The sequence below is a fragment of the Armigeres subalbatus genome, chromosome 1, assembly GCF_024139115.2.
Source record: "Armigeres subalbatus isolate Guangzhou_Male chromosome 1, GZ_Asu_2, whole genome shotgun sequence".
Taxonomy (NCBI): domain Eukaryota; kingdom Metazoa; phylum Arthropoda; class Insecta; order Diptera; family Culicidae; genus Armigeres; species Armigeres subalbatus.
This window is the reverse complement of record NC_085139.1, coordinates 222,190,142-222,205,697: the sequence shown is the minus strand read 5'-3', so window position 1 is coordinate 222,205,697 and position 15,556 is coordinate 222,190,142. Positions and strand designations below refer to the sequence as shown.

General features: G+C 46.9%; 1 protein-coding gene and 1 long non-coding RNA gene across 11 annotated transcripts in view; one reads left to right on the top strand and one right to left on the bottom strand.

Annotated features, from left to right (window-relative positions):
- LOC134205804 (histone deacetylase 4) overlaps positions 1 to 15,556 on the top strand; it is a 300,923-nt gene that overhangs the window by 236,468 nt on the left and 48,899 nt on the right. The window lies entirely within an intron of this gene.
- Positions 3,632 to 10,782, bottom strand: LOC134205805 (uncharacterized). The gene is made up of 3 exons (XR_009978203.1): positions 10,328 to 10,782; positions 3,767 to 3,836; positions 3,632 to 3,704 (listed from the first exon to the last, which is right to left on the bottom strand). It is a non-coding gene; the product is annotated as an uncharacterized LOC134205805 (long non-coding RNA).

Genomic DNA, 15,556 nt, shown 5'->3' with positions numbered 1-15,556 from the left:
AAGGAGGCTTCCGAGCCTCTTGGAAGGAGGCTTCTGAGCCTCTTGGAAGGAGGCTGAGCCTCTTGGAAGGAGGCTTCCGAGCCTCTTGGAAGGAGGCTTCGAGGCCTCTTGGAAGGAGGCTTGAGCCTCTTGGAAGGAGGCTTGAGCCTCTTGAAAGGAGGCTTCCAGGCCTCTTGGAAGGAGGCTTCTGAGCCTCTTGGAAGGAGGCTTCTGAGCCTCTTGGAAGGAGGCTTCTGAGCCTCTTGGAAGGAGGCTTGAGCCTCTTGGAAGGAGGCTTCTGAGCCTCTTGAAGGAGGCTGGAGCCTCTTGGAAGGAGGCTTCTGAGCCTCTTGGAAGGAGGCTCTGGAGCCTCTTGAAGGAGGCTTCTGAGCCTCTTGGAAGGAGGCTGAGCCTCTTGGAAGGAGGCTTCCAGAGCCTCTTGGAAGGAGGCTTCCGGGGCCTCTTGGAAGGAGGCCTGAGCCTCTTGGAAGGAGGCTTCTGAGCCTCTTGGAAGGAGGCTTCTGAGCCTCTTGGAAGGAGGCTTCCGAGCTCTTGGAAGGAGGCCTGAGCCTCTTGGAAGGAGGCCTGAGCCTCTTGGAAGGAGGCCTGAGCCTCTTGGAAGGAGGCTTCTGAGCCTCTTGAAAGGAGGCTTCCTGAGCCTCTTGGAAGGAGGCTGGGCCTCTTGGAGGAGGCTTCCGGGCCTCTTGGAAGGAGGCTTCCAGGCCTCTTGAAAGGAGGCTTCCAGGCCTCTTGAAAGGGAGGCTGAGCCTCTTGAAGGAGGCCTGAGCCTCTTGAAGGAGGCTGGGCCTCTTGAAAGGAGGCAGGCCTTATTAAGGAGGCTTCCGAGCCTCTTGAAAGCAGGCTTCGGAGCCTTATAAAGGAGGCTTCCAGGCCTCTTGAAAGCAGGCTGAGGCCTCTTGAAAGGAGGCTTTCAGGCCTCTTGGAAGGAGGCATGAGCCTCTTGGAAGGAGGCTTCGCGCCTCTTGGAAGGAGGCTTCCGAGCCTCTTGAAAGGAGGCTTCCGAGCCTCTTGAAAGGAGGTTTTCGAGCCTCTTGAAAGGAGGCTTTCGAGCCTTATGAAAGGAGGCTTCCAAGCCTTATGAAAGGAGGCTTCCGAGCCTCTTGAAAGGAGGCTTCCGAGCCTCTTGAAAGCAGGCTTCAGAGCCTCTTGAAAGCAGGCTTCCGAGCCTCTTGAAAGGAGGCTTCCGAGCCTCTTGAAAGGAGGCACTGAGCCTCTTGAAAGGAGGCTTCTGAGCCTCTTGAAAGGAGGCTTCTGAGCCTCTTGAAGGAGGCTCGAGCCTCTTGAAAGGAGGCTTGAGACCTCTTGAAAGGAGGCTTCCGGAGCCTCTTGAAAGGAGGCTCTGAGCCTCTTGAAAGGAGGCTTCTGAGCCTCTTGGAAGGAGGCTTCGAGGCCTCTTGAAGGAGGCTTCCTGAGCCTCTTGAAAGGGAGGCTTCCTGAGCCTCTTGAAAGGAGGCTTCTGAGCCTCTTGAAAGGAGGCTTCTGGCCTCTTGAAGGAGGCTTCCCAGCCTCTTGAAAGGAGGCTCTGAGCCTCTTGAAAGGGGGGGCCTGAGCCTCTTGAAAGGAGGGCTGAGGCCTTTGAAAGGAGGCTTCCAAGCCTCTTGAAAGGAGGCTTCCAGGCCTCTTGAAGGAGGCTGGAGCCTCTTGAAAGGAGGCCTGAGCCTCTTGAAGGAGGCTTCTGAGCCTCTTGAAAGGAGGCTTCTGAGCCTCTTGAAAGGAGGCCTGAGCCTCTTGAAAGGAGGCCTGAGCCTCTTGAAGGAGGCTGGGCCTCTTGAAAGGAGGCTTCTGAGCCTCTTGAAAGGAGGCTTCTGAGCCTCTTGAAGGAGGCTTCTGAGCCTCTTGAAAGGAGGCTTCTGAGGCCTCTTGAAAGGAGGCTTCCTGAGCCTCTTGAAAGCAGGCTTCCGAGCCTCTTGAAAGCAGGCTTCAGAGCCTCTTGAAAGGAGGCTTCTGAGCCTCTTGAAAGGAGGCTTTGAGCCTCTTGAAAGGGGGCTTCTGGAGCCTTTGAAAGAAGCTTCAGAACCTCTTGAAAGGAGGCCTGAGGCCTATTGAAAGGAGGCTTCCGAGCCTCTTGAAAGAAGCCTCCAGACCCTATTGAAAGGAGGCTTTTGAGCCTTATGAAAGAAGGCTCGCGAGCCTCTTGAAAGCAGGCTTCCGAGCCTCTTGAAAGGAGGCTTCCGAGCCTCTTGAAAGGAGGCTTCCGAGCCTCTTGAAAGGAGGCTTCCGAGCCTCTTGAAAGGAGGCTTCCGAGCCTCTTGAAAGGGGGCTTCCGAGCCTTTTGAAAGAAGCTTTCCGAACCTCTTGAAAGGAGGCTTCCGAGCCTCTTGAAAGGAGGCTTCCGAACCTCTTGAAAGGAGGCTTCCGAACCTCTTGAAACTAAGCCTCCAAGCCTCTTCAAGTGAAGCACTCAAGCCTCTCGAAAGGTGGCTTCCTAGCCTCTTGAAAAAAGGCATGCGATCCTTTTGAAAAGAAACTCCGGAGTTGGTTTATAGGAAGCTTCGGACACATTCGGTAATATTTTGGAAAAAAAAAACTTTATTTTGATGCTCATATTTAAAACATGAAAAAAAAAACAAATGTGCTGTATTTTTTAATCTAAATCCATTCAAAATTACGCGCTCATGTAAAAATAATGCATAATGGTTACAATTACATCAAATAAAGTCTATTTTTATATTAAATATTATTTTACATGTCGTTTAACTTTTATTACTTTTTTACTGTGGAGGCTCTTGAAAGCATGCTTCTAAACTGCTTGGAAGGAGGCTTCTGAGACTCTTAGAAGTAGGCTTCTATGCCTCTTGAAACGAAGCTACTGAGATACAAGAAAAAGCCTTTATGTCTCTCAAATGGAGGTTTTCAAACTTTTACATTCTAGATTTTAGTTAGGAAGCATATTCTTAACATATTGTTCAACATTTTGTCTCTGGTAGATTTCATTGCACATTTTATTAAATTTGTTGAAAGTTGTTTGCCCTTTTGATCTTTTTCCCACAGCCCTTCATACAACTGTGCTGGTTGGGGTGGTAAGGATTCAAAAGTCTTTGTTTACTGATAGTCATGCATATTATGTACAATACGAAGCTTTAGAATAAAAAAATATACAATTATCAGAACTTTATCAAAAAGTTTTCATTAGAAATGTAATATCCGCCATTACGCATTCTTGTCCGAGGTACCCCTCGAGGCCAGTGAAGGTACCCCCAGGGGTACATGTACCCCAGGTTGAGAACCGCTGCTCTAGATATTTCTTCGTATACTCGTACAGAAAAATGCACTGAAAGTTCTTAGAAGTTTTTTTTTTCCAAAAATTGACGCGGATTTTTTTCCCAAAAGACTTTATTTTTAATTTGCTCCCGGACTTCCTTCGAAAATTCCCGAGGAAAACCCCGATTTTTTTTTCCAGAAATCCACCGAAACTTGCTGCTTATAAATGATGTCTTTTAAATGATCATATGAGCTTGCATGTTATTTCCAAAAAGAATATCTGGTAAAAACTAAAAGTCCTTAATCTAAATATGTTCACGCCCTCCGGGAGTGAATGAAAAACGATTTCACAGTATGTTGTTCCAAAACGATACTCAACTAAAAATATATTTACAGTAATAGAATTAACATTTACAAACTATACAAATCAACTTACAATCTAGTTTTCCTTCCGGCTACAAACAGACAAACATCTACCTCCGGACTCGCGGCGATCTAATTAGCTAATTACATTGAACAAATTATCACAAACGTTCATACTGATACGATTCAAACTTAAACTCACAGTTAGCAACAGTAGTGGAACAAACACACCTACTGTGCGGGAGACGGACGATTAACGGCAAACAGGAAATCTTTAACACAAATAAACAATTAATATAATATTACAAATCAAACAATTATCAAATTACAATATTACAACTTTCGATCACGAACAAATAACGATGGACGAAACACCATCTTCTGCCTCGGCAGTGCACAATAAACATTCAATTTGCTCGTCTCTCCCGCATACATCGTATCGCTTGCTGCTATGTGTTGCTGTTATGCGAAAGCAATAACACAACAAAGTGGAGCGCGTTCGCTGCTCTTATCGAATGCGTTCGCCTAGGTAACCCTTTGCGGCCGGCGGCAACATCCCCCCACCCGTAAACCCTGTGGCTGGTTCTCTCGGGTACAGGACGGGGTTTACTCCTCACAATTCAGCTCCAAAATAGCCAGCTTCGCCACTGGCCGGACCTTTTCTCCCTTTGAGGTTTGCACGGACGCCGATCGGATTCGGCCGTCACTTCCCGTGAACACCTCCTTCACCATACCTCGTTCCCAAACGTTCCGCTTTTCGCCGTCAGCAACGAACACTAGGTCTCCAACCGCAACTGGACGTTGGTCGACCATCCATTTCGACCTGCTATTCAGTGTGGGCAGGTACTCCTTCTGCCAACGATCCCAAAATTTGTGCGCCAAGAACTGCGCTCGGTTATAGCTGCTCCGCAGCGTATCAGCTAGCTCCACCGAGTTCCTCGGCGGCAAACACTCAGCAACCGGACGCCCGCGCAAGAAGTGATTCGGCGTCAAAGCTTCTTGGTCCTCCTTCACGTTCGTGGATACGTATGTGAGGGGACGAGAGTTCACCAGATTCTCCGCTTCAATCAGCACGGTGTGCAATATTTCGTCCGTCAGCTTTCTGCCATCGATGAACGCCTTCATTGCCTCCTTCACCGAGCGTACCATTCTTTCCCAAGCTCCGCCCATGTGTGGTGCTGAGGGAGGATTGAACGTCCACTTGGTCTTCGCACTGGTAAATGTGTCTGCACATCCCGCATTTAGCTCTTTCATCAGGTCTCGATTGGCTCCCACGAAATTCGTGCCGTTGTCGGAGAAGATTTCGGACGGACTGCCGCGTCGCTTCACAAACCTCCTGATCGCCATTTTACACGACTCCGTCGTAAGGCTGTACGCCACCTCCAGGTGTACCGCACGCGTTGTCATACACGTGAAAAGTGCTACCCACCTTTTCTCCTTCCTTCGTCCAATGGACACTTCCAGCGGCCCGAAGTAGTCGATACCTACGTAGGCAAACGGATCGACCCTCGCTGCTAAGCGCTGCCTCGGCAGGGGTGCCATTCTCGGCACAGATGGCTTTGCCTTCCGAATACTGCACCAAGTACATGCTCGCATAACCTTGTCGATTTGTACCCGTAGCCTGGGTATGTAGAACCGCTGCCGAACTTCGTTCACAACACTCTCCCTGCTGCTGTGGCCATGCTCTCGATGGTAGTGCTCCAGCAACCTCGTCGTCACTGCATGGTCCCTTGGTAGAACGATCGGGAACCTGACGTCGAACGGTGCATACTCCGCTGCTTCGGTTCTACCTTCCATGCGAATAACTCCGTCTTCATCCAGGAACGGTGCCAGACGATACAACGCACTTGATCTCTCGAGCGGTATTGCTTGTGAGCTCGGCAGCTCCTTATTCCTCCACAAGGTCTTCACTTCATCGGCGAACTGGTCCGCTTGCACAGCTTTCCACAAAAGATTCTCCGCCGCCAGATATTCTTTCTGTTGTAACGGCACTTCGACACTCGGGAATCCTCGTACTCCGGATCGCTTGCTACTCCCCCATAAAGCTTCAATCGGCTTCTTCTGTACACGGCGACGGCAATTTGAAATGAAACGGAATACCGTAGCAACCGTTCGTACCATCACTGGCCAACGCGAGATATGGCACATCCTCTCGATCAGGCTATCGGGCAACACAATATGGTGTAGTAGCACGCTCGCTCGGAGCTCTTCGGCTACTTCAACTCGCAGACGATCCTGCTTCGGCCACTCTTCTACTCCTCGGTATAGGAAATCAGGTCCACGGTACCATCGGCTTTCCGATTTGATCTCCGCTTTCTTGCCCCACTTCGTCAGGTCATCGGCAGGATTACATTTCGTTCCCACCCAATGCCAATCTTCTGGATTTGTGATGCTGACTATCTCTCCTATCCGGTGGGCGACAAAGGGTTTGTACCTTCGTTGGTCGGACTTTATCCAAGAAACCACCGTATCGGAGTCACACCACAGGAATCTTCTCTTCACCGGAAAAAAATGGTTTTCGCAAATCGAATTGACCAATCGTGCACCCAGGACCGCAGCTTCCAACTCCTTCCTCGGAGTGGACAAGTACTGCAACGGTACCACCTTTGCCTTCGCTTCGACGAATGCGCAGTGAATGACTTCGCCGTAGTCGAATCTAAAGTAGGCGACGCATCCATACGCTGCATCTCCAGCATCGGTGAAAACGTGAAGTTGCACCCCTTCGTATGCCTTCGAATCCAATCCTCCGAGATAACATCGAGGAACTCGTATTCCGTCGATAAGATAGAACAACTTTGTCCACTGCTGCCACCGCTTGTAGTGTTCTTCTTTTAGCCTTTCGTCCCAGCCGATTCCGCTACGCCACAGATCCTGCATTATGATCCTCCCGTGAATCAACAATGGAGCAAGAAACTGTTTGGGATCATACATGCTAGCTATGCATCTCAACGCGATCCTTTTCGTAGGCCAGGCACCTTCTCGAACATATGGCTGCAGATCGTCCCGAATCTCCGTGGAGAAGGAGAATGCATCTTCTTCTGGATCCCAGAGCACTCCAAGAATTCTCTCCGTTTGACTACCCTTGTCCACTTCTAGCGACTTCACCGTGCTATCCGCCTCTCCGAGCTGCCGCAAAACTTCCTTCGAGTTACTGACCCAGTTCCTGATCTCGAAACCCCCTCTGGCATGCAAATTCCGCACATCGGTAGCTCTTCTTACTGCTTCCGCTTCAGTATCCGCGCTATCGAAGTAATCATCGACGTAATGCTTACGGATGATAGCATCCGCCGCTTCAGGAAACTCATCAGCGTGTTCTTGAGCGTTCAGATTTTTCACAAATTGTGAAGAACAGGGTGAGCAATTCGATCCGAAAATCACGACGTCCATCACGAAGATTTCCACTTCCCCATTTGGACCTGGGAAAAGGAACCGCTGTGCCTGCCGATCCTCCGGACGTACTAGTACCTGGTGAAACATTTCCTTATGTCACCTCCGAACGCGATTCGTCTCTCACGGAAACTGTTGATCACGGCCGATAGTGCTGCAACCATGTCCGGCCCTTTCAGCAACTTATCATTCAATGACACTCCTTGCACCCTCGCAGCCGCATCCCAGACCAAGCGCACCTTTCCAGGTTTCTTCGGATTGACCACGTAGTTCAGCGGCAAATACCACTCTTGATTCCTCGGAGTCTCCCTCAATTCACGTTCAGTGATGCGATGTGCGTAACCCTTGACTAGGTAGTCATTCAGCTGCTTCTGCAGGGCTTCGCGTACCCCCGGATTTCGATTCATTCGACCTTCCAGACTTCGCATCCGCTTCATAGCCATGTTGAAACTATCGGGGATCTTGTCCTCTTTCCACAACAGTCCAGTCTCGAATCTCTGGCCTACCCTCCGGGTTGTCTTCTCCAATATTTCACGAGCTCGTCGATCCTCTTTCGATTCAAGGCGTATTGGCGATACTCCGACCTCTTCGAGCTGATAATGCTGTTTTATCGCGTCGTCCAACCTTTTATCTGCCTGACTGCATTCCTCACAAGCGCATCGATGGTGCCCCAGGAAATATACGTTGCCTACGACGTTTGTACGTGGACCATACACCGTCCATCCAAGCTTACACAGAACAGCGACTGGCTCTCCAGGCTTTCCTACTCGGGAGTCTAGCGGGGCGATGAGGTGGAGATTATCGATTCCCAACAAGATCTTCGGAGCACCTTTCTCGTAAGGATCGATATCGATGTGCTCGAGGTGTGCAAACTCCTGAACTAGCTTCCTAGCATCCAACTTCTGAGCAGGGAGATCCAACCTATGCACGGTGTGAGCCTCCAACAACTCGTACCGATTCAATGAGTTTCGAGCGGATATTTCCAATAACACCTTCTTGGACTGATGCTCCGTACGTTGTACACCGTTCGTCCAGCTCATCTGCAACGGTTCTACTGGACCATCTGCGCCCAGCGCTTCCGCTAGCTCGTTGTCCACCATGGTAATTGACGACCCTTCGTCAATGAATGCTATCGCACTGACCCTTCTCTTGCCGTTATACAACGTTACTGGAACAATTCTAAACAACACTGCTCGCTCAGACCGGAGATGACTGTTGCACTGCGCTTGTACTCGCGATAATCCTCCAGAACGTCCATGGAGAAGAGCGTTATGCTTTTCTTGGCATCCATCTACCTTGCACTGCATCCTTATTCGACATGAGCGATCTCCGTGGTCGTACAGGCAGAGCGGACATAGGTTCAGCCTTTTCACTGTCTGCCACCGTTCCCCAACAGTCTGTCTCAGCAGCTCCTGGCAATTTCTTCCGAAATGCCCTGCTTTCTGACAAACGCAGCAGTTCATATTTCGGGCTTGCACGTTCTGCGACTTTTTCTCGACGAGTTGACGGGTTTTTGCGTTCGTGGAGTTTACGAAAGCCTTTGTTCTTGATTTCTCCCGCTTTCTGGAACCCTCGCTCAATTCCGCCTTCTCAAATGTTGCTTCCAACGCCTTTTCAACCAAACATTCCATGAAGTCGCCAAAGGTTTCCAAGTCGACTGTGTGGACTCGTCGTTTGTAGTCCACCCACTCCATGGCATAATACGACGGCAACTTCTGGACCAAGCTTTGCATCAAGATGGGATTCTTCAAGTGATCCGTGAGGCCAGCTGCTTTCAGGTGTTGAGTAAACTCCTCCACAGCGCTCCCGAATTCAATGACCGATTCCAAACTCTCCACCTTGGGTCCCTCCAGTTGTTGAATCCGTTTCGCCAGCCTTGTTGAAAGCACCTCTGGGTTTCCGAATCGTTTCTTCAACTTCTCCATTATTGATGGTACATTCTCCGGAAGAAGAAGTCGATTTCGTACCGTATCTAATGCCTTCCCTTCCAATGCTTCCTGTAGGCGTACCAAGTTTTCAGCGTTGGTGAATCCGCAGGACACATTCGCTTGGTCGTAGGCGCTGATAAACACTGGCCAATCTTCAGCGGCACCACTGAACCGTGGCAGTCGCCTTGGGAACACCTGTCTCGAAGCTATCTGCAATCGCGAAGGCCCCGCCTCCACCTGGTGTAATCCGGAGTCTCGCTCATCGACCGACACATCATCCCGAAACGAATACCGAAGGTTGACTTCATTCTCGAAGGTGGGCCGTGCCAGTCTTACGTTAGGAACCACTGGAATTTCCCTTGGATATCTATCCTTGGACGACAGCATCGTTGACGGCTGCAACTTTGGTGGCCTTGTATTGCTCCGTTGCTCGAACGGCCGTACATTCCCCGGAAGTTTCTCTTCCGGTCGCCACCTCTCCACTCCAGCTTCCGCAGCATCCAAATCTGGGAAATCCTCCTCGTTCAAAACGAAATCGCCGACCTTCTCTTCCACCTCGATAATCTTCCTCAATTCCGACCGTTTCTCGATCACCTTCTTCTTACGGGCAATTCTCCTCCGCTCCAATTCCAGGATTTTGCGCTGGTTCTCTTCCTCGAGTTCCTCCAGTCGATTCCATTCTTCCAGTTCTCGTAGTTCTCTCAAAGCTCTCAAAACTCCGCCGACGGCACACTTGCACTTTTCTTCACTTTTTCCCGAACGCGACTGGGTTCTTTCACCGGAACCGACTCGGAGCGCTTGACAGTATTACGATACCGATCGAGTGTCTCTGTTAAAGCACGTAACAATCCTTTATTACTATCTTTATTATAATCTCCTTCTTCTTCTTCATTGGTTACGTGCTTCTCGCTTATTCTAGACTGTCCCTGTTCTTCTACTTGGTTGATATTATCACCTTCTTCATCACTTTCAGTGTCGTCTTCCTGCGCTAGTTCCCTAGTAATCTGCCTTCTTGACGATCTCGTCTCTCTTGACTTACCGGTCGCTAGCCCATTACCCTCTGTTCGACTGCGATGTGCAAATACCATTGGAGAAATGGCGGTCTTGCCGGGGGCACCCAATGAAGCACGGATGGAACGATCCTCGCCTAGGCAGGTTCCACAGTACCAGACGACTTCGGCCACACTGTCGTCGACGCCCACACATTCGAAGTGGTACCATTCACGACACTTATCGCACAGGACACTGGCATCGTAGTCCTCGCCTTGATCGCAGCACGGGTATTTGTATGTCGTCATACTACGGCAGGTAGATTTTGAGCTTATGTTCACGCCCTCCGGGAGTGAATGAAAAACGATTTCACAGTATGTTGTTCCAAAACGATACTCAACTAAAAATATATTTACAGTATTAGAATTAACATTTACAAACTATACAAATCCACTTACAATCTAGTTTTCCTTCCGGCTACAAACAGACAAACATCTACCTCCGGACTCGCGGCGATCTAATTAGCTAATTACATTGAACAAATTATCACAAACGTTCATACTGATACGATTCAAACTTAAACTCACAGTTAGCAACAGTAGTGGAACAAACACACCTACTGTGCGGGAGACGGACGATTAACGGCAAACAGGAAATCTTTAACACAAATAAACAATTAATATAATATTACAAATCAAACAATTATCAAATTACAATATTACAACTTTCGATCACGAACAAATAACGATGGACGAAACACCATCTTCTGCCTCGGCAGTGCACAATAAACATTCAATTTGCTCGTCTCTCCCGCATACATCGTATCGCTTGCTGCTATGTGTTGCTGTTATGCGAAAGCAATAACACAACAAAGTGGAGCGCGTTCGCTGCTCTTATCGAATGCGTTCGCCTAGGTAACCCTTTGCGGCCGGCGGCAACAAAATACATTATTCAAAAATTGAGTGTCCAAAAATATTATAGATGTACTGTTTAAAAATATTAAGCAAAGAAATTTACGATCTTTCGCAAAGCGGATGCGAACGGGATCGGTATATCGACGATGAAGAGGCAAAGGAGTAGAACCTATGGACCTAGAGGCTTTCGGAGGTCGTGCGAATCCCTCGTTATTATTTCTGCGGTGAATTATGGCAGCCTACAGCTGCACACTTTCATCGATGCGTACGTGGCAACATCAAACATCCGCATTGAAATGGTCAAGGGACCAATATGTTCACTAATGATATCAAAATCACTGCCGATTACTCATGGTTCACTTGTGGATGACTTAAGTAGCTTTTGCTCTTTTATGGATCCTTGTCAGTCATTGACGGTCAACAATGGATCAATCCCGTTTACTAACGGACAATTTATGATGCCTTATGGATCACTCCTGGTTAATGTCTCACTTGTGAGTCAAATTCCGTAAAGTATGATTCACTTTCGTTCACTTGTGATTATTATAATATTATGTTTTCTATTTGTTCTAACTATAATGTCAGACATTGCTCGGGAACCCTGTTAATTTAATATTTGATGAAACATTCTTTGCCGATCGCTTGAAGTAGCCGGATGAGAAGGTCCGTGTCTCCATCGCAGGCAATAACTTTATCGTTTCGCAGTGGAGTTTTTTCTCAGTTTATTAGTGAATAAAGTGAGTTTTTTATATCATTTGCTATCCCACTGTGGATGAAGTGATTGTCGTAGGCGATTCGTGGTTGGTGAAGAAGGTGTACGTGCGACTAAAGGGTCGCACGTGCATTGCAAAGTAGCAGCATCATTGGATGCCATCCAGTTGAAAGCTACAACAACAACGGGTGCAGCACCTCGAACGGGAACGGATAAGTAGAACCGCATTTGATTTTTTCATTATCTCCGTTCCCATTGTATTGTATATACCTCTGTTCACCACACACCAGTGGTAGAGCTGTTTTTTTTTATCACTTTTGTCTCTCGCCTGTTACCGTCGTTAGGTACAGGGTGTGTCAAAAACCGAGTGATCGAAAAAAATAAAAGTTTTGTAATTGAATTATTATTTATTTTGTTTTTTTTTTCTTTTTTCTTTTTTTTCACGGTGTTAAGTTTAGTTTTAAGTTCCTTTCAAATCTTTATTCTCATTTTTTTTATTGGTTGGATTTTACTTCATTCTTTTGATGGATGAAGAAAATGGAGGCGATACGCCTCCAAAAGATAATGTTGTCCGCACGCGATTTTACCATGCATCATCGCCAGGTCCCTGGGTTGTTTACTTTCGGCAGAAAGTGAAAAGTATTGATTTTCTAGGAATCAAACGTGATTTGACGCGTCGTTTTCCGAAAACTGATTTTCATCAGATAAATCGGAACAAACTACGTGTAACCGCACCTACGTATCAGGACGCAAATGCTATCGCAAAAGACCAGAACTATAATGTAGAATATTTGGTTTATGTGCCCTCGAGGGAGGTCGAGATTGAAGGCGTGATTAACGTGGCGAGCCTGACCTGCAAGGATGTACTTGCAGGAAAAGGTCGTTTAAAGAATGCCCTGCAGTCTACCGTGGACATTCTGGATTGCAAGGAATTGCATTCAGCAGCCATGGTAGATGGCAAAAAAGTGTATTCGAAGTCAGGCTCACTTCGAGTGACGTTCGCCGGTTCGATACTCCCAAAATATGTAGATATCGAAAATATGTTGTTTCCGGTGCGTCTTTTTGTACCCAGGGTTTTCAATTGTACCAACTGCAAACAGTTGGGGCACACTGCCGAGTTTTGCGACAACAAGCCCCGTTGTGGCAAATGTTTTGAAAAGCATAGGGAGGAGGCCTGTCAACAACAAGCTACAAAGTGCGCTTATTGTGGCATGGACCCTCCCCATGGTTTGCAAGAATGCCCGGTGTACAAAAAGCGCACCCAAAAAGTGAAGCGCTCGTTGGTACAGCGCTCCAAGCAGTCGTATGCGGAAATGGTGAAGTCGCAAGACACATCCGCAACTGCCAACGCAACGGCTGCTATTTCAGCTGCCGTTCAAGTTAGTGATTTTTATGATGTCATTTCCATAGACGAATCGGACTCTGACGTAGCCGATATGGATGATTCTGCGGAGGTACACGTACCCGAGAAGAGGAAGAAACTGTCTTCCCAGGATTGCGCCGTAAGAAACCAAAATCATCCCTAGAAGCTTGCCTAAATCTGATGGTAATGGGGGATTATTTAAAATTCCGAAGCAGCCTGTCTATACTGCTCCTTTTGACCCATGTTGCAGTAAGACATTCCCGCCATTGCCTAAAACTGATGTTACAAAGAAACATCAGTCAAGGAATATCTCTGAGCAGAAAACTGCGACTCGCACTTCAAAGAAAAGAATCTCGTCCAAGCGAGGACTGATATCCTTTAAGGACCTTGTGGATCGTATTTTGAACTTATTCAATATTCCGAATTCATTGAGGCCAATCATTGACCTCTTTATTCCAACAGTTGAAAGCTATCTGAAGCAATTGACTATTTCATGGCCCCTTCTTGCAGAAATTGTATCTTTCGATGGATAATACGGCCAATACCCAAGATACAATCACTGTGCTGCAGTGGAACTGTCATAGTCTAAAAAATAAATTAGACGGGTTCAAGTTTTTGATTCGCAATTACGATTGCGATATATTTGCACTTTGTGAAACATGGCTTTCTTCTGAAGATGAAATCAACTTCCACGATTTTAACATTATTCGCCAAGATCGGAATGATAACTATGGTGGCGTTCTTCTGGGGATCAAAAAATGTTACCCCTTCTACAGAATTCCCATCCCAATTGTACATGGCTTGGAAATCGTCGCTTGCCAAATAAATGTAAAGAATAAAGACCTTTGCATAGCTTCAGTTTATATTCCTCCAAATACCTCGCTTAGTCGTCGACATCTTTGGAGCGCAGTCTCTCTTCTATCATCCCCAGTTTTAATACTGGGTGACATGAATGCACATGGTATTGCATGGGGCGAAACTAGAGACGATAACAGAGCGCCTATTTTCTATGATTTGTGCGACGATTTCAACTTGAATATTTTGAACACAGGTGAAGTAACTCGAATAGGACCAAATGGTCAACAAAGCCGTATTGATCTGTCTTTATGCTCAAATTCACTATCATTAGATTGCACGTGGAAGGTAATCCAAGATCCCCATGGTAGTGACCACATGCCTATAGTCACTACAATAAAAAGTGGCTATCAACGATCAGAGCCAGTTACTGTTCCATTCGATCTCACGAGGAATATCGATTGGCAAAAATTTGCATCGGCGGTAAAAATTGGAATTGAATCAACTGATACTCTTCCACCATTGGATGAATATCGATTCCTTACTGATTTAATTCATAAAAGCGCACTCGAAGCTCAGAAACGACGCGTTCCAAGTACATCTGTCGCAAGAAGACCAGCCACTCCTGGATGGGATGATGAATGTACTAAGTTGTATTCTGAGAAATCTGATGCCTTCAAAGCTTTCCGTAAACACGGAAGGTCTGAGCTTTTCGAAGAGTACTTGAAGCTTGAAAGAAAGCTCAAAAATCTACTAAAGGCTAAGAAACGTAGCTACTGGCGACGTTTTGTCGAGGGAAACCTCAATGACAACTCTTTGGAAAACGGCCCGCAACATGCGGAACCGCATTTCCACCAATGAGAGTGAAGAATACTCCAATCGATGGATATTCAACTTCGCAAAAAGGTCTGTCCAGATTCCGTACCAGCAGAACCGCTATTTCGAGATTCAATCACCGATCCTGGTTCGTTGGGTAGACCATTCTCAATGCTGGAACTTTCTATGTCTCTTCTTTCATCGAACAACTCTGCTCCGGGATGCGATAACATCAAATTCAATCTTCTTAAAAACCTCCCAGATATCGCAAAAAAAACGATTACTTGACCTGTTCAACTGTTTCATGGAGTACAACATCGTACCACCAGAATGGCGGCAGGTCAAAGTAATAGCTATTCAAAAGCCTGGGAAACCAGCGTCTGATCACAATTCTTACCGACCGATTGCCATGCTATCATGCATGAGAAAGTTATTGGAGAAAATGATCCTTTTAGAATCGACCATTGGGTTGAACAAAATGCATTACTCTCAAATACTCAGTTTGGTTTTCGCAAAGGTAAAGGAACAAACGATTGTCTAGCGTTGCTCTCTTCAGATATACAACTGGCCTTTGCGCACAAGGAGCAACTGGCTTCAGTTTTCTTGGACATTAAGGGCGCTTTTGATTCAGTTTCCATAGAAGTACTGTCAGATAATCTGCACAGTAGTGGATTACCCGTTATTTTAAATAATTTCTTGTACAATTTGTTGTCAGTTAAACATATGAACTTTAATCTCGGCACTCTGACAACTTCCAGAAATAGCTACATGGGTCTTCCCAAGGTTCATGTTTAAGCCCCTTGCTTTATAATTTCTACGTTAAAGATATTGATAATTGTTTGGAAGGACAATGCACGCTCAGACAACTTGCAGACGATGCCGTGTTCTCTCTAAGAGGTCCGTGTGCAGCTGTTTTGGTAAGGACCATTGCAAAGTACCCTAGATAATCTGACTGTTTGGGCCAGACATTTAGGGATCGAGTTTTCACCGCAAAAACTCAGTTGGTTGTGTTTACTAAGAAGCGGTATCCTGCTCAACTGAAACTCAAGCTGTTGAATGATGACATCAACCAATCTTTATCTTCTAA